Here is a 1,820-nt window from a genome sequence, read left to right as displayed (position 1 = left end):
TAGAGGATCAGCCACCCCCTCCGAACCTCTGCAGGCCCCAGGCAATCCACAGTAGCCTCGGTAAGATAAAATGCTTTGGAGTAAACTTAGTAAAGGAGACGAAAAATTGCTACAAGGGAAATTAACACAGTGAATCAAGAAATTAAGATACTTGAAGATGGGAAGACATCCATCCCATGTTCATGGATTGCCGAAGTAGGTTATGAAACGGTTGTATTACCAAAAGAAATCTATAGATTCACAACAATACCCCTCAAAAGTCCAATGACATTTTTCAAAGAAATAGGAAAACACCCCAAAATGTATATGTAAAAGCAAAAAACCAAAAACTCTGAATAACCAAAATAGTCATGAATAAAAGAATTTTGAAGTTATTCCCATTCCTGACTTCATATTATACCGTGAAACTATTGTAACAAAACCAGAATGGCACTGCCACAAAGCAGACACATAGGCTACCTTGGTGTCTTTACATTGCTGTGAGGAGTCGCCATGACTACGGCAGCCTAGCAAGGAAAGCAGTTCCAGCAGCTAGAGACCAAGCATTCATATGTGTGAGCCCGACAGCCGTTCTCACTGAACCGCGCATACGCCGATGGAACAGAATAAAGGATCTGAGATATTCAACCAAGTGATCAAAACCCCAAAGACCAATGTGTCCTTTCAATACATGGGTCTGGGCAAACTGGACATCCACCTGTAGAAGAGGGAGACAGGTCCTTTGCCCATGCACAGAAGCGATTCAAAATGGTCAAAACTTTCAGACCTGAAATTCTGAAAACAGCTCACAATGTAGATGTTTCTGAATACAGTTCTAGGAGCCCAGGAAATAGAATTAACGGGATGTAGGAGAGAGACGAAAGGAGACAAAAACCTTTATACGTATGCATGTTGACTATAGACTAACATCTAGGACATATAAGGAACTCGGAATAGAGTGGACAGTTCTCGAAGATATATAAATGGTAAGTACATGGGAGAATGCTCAGTCCCTTTCCCCATCACAGGAGTGCGCAGACCAACTTTCAGTATCTGTTCTGCTCTCTGGACACACGTCTCTGTCTTATGCAAATATGCTGCCTTCATCGTTGTTCCCTTTAAGTCACATAGTGATAAACCTACTTGGTTCTTTTTCAAATTTGCTTTTGGTAAAATTCAATTTCCGTGTGATTTTAGGAACAAATTGTAAATTTTTTATTACACTTTATAAATCATTCAGAGTATGTGCGCGTGTGTGCATGTGTGCACATGTAAGTAAGTACGTGTGTATGTGTGTTCATGCCCCATGGTGAGCGTGTCTGGGACAGAGGTAACTTGCGAGTGTCAGTTCTTCTACTGTGTGGGTCCTGGGGGTCGAACTCAGGTCGTTGGGTTTGGCTTTACCCACTGAAACATCCCACCAGCCCTACTTTTTAATTTTAATTTTGGTTTTCACTCTGACTCATGAGTTATTTGGAGGTCTGTTGCTTAGTTTTTGTGCACTTCAGAGCTTTGACTATCTTTTAGTTTATATAGTTCAAATCCTTTTTAAGTCACTACGGATGCAGTTCTTTCCCCGGTCCACTATAAGGTCTATGCTGGCAAGTGTCTGATGTGCAGAGAAGACAATGTGTTTGTTTGTCTTTATGCTGTTGCTTCTATGAAGTTCACCAGCCTGTTCGTTGATTAGTTACTATTAGAGACGTAAGTATGATACAGTTATATACACTGACAGACTATTAGACAGGCCCACAAGGGTACAACTGATGGGGCACAGCTGATGGGGAGCCTGTGTTTGCAGAGCTGCAAAAGAACACTTGTCTTTGAATTAGTCATTGTCA

Source organism: Microtus ochrogaster, chromosome 2 (assembly GCF_000317375.1).
Source record: "Microtus ochrogaster isolate Prairie Vole_2 chromosome 2, MicOch1.0, whole genome shotgun sequence".
NCBI classification, from domain to species: Eukaryota; Metazoa; Chordata; class Mammalia; order Rodentia; family Cricetidae; genus Microtus; species Microtus ochrogaster.
Note: the sequence above shows the minus strand (reverse complement) of the source record.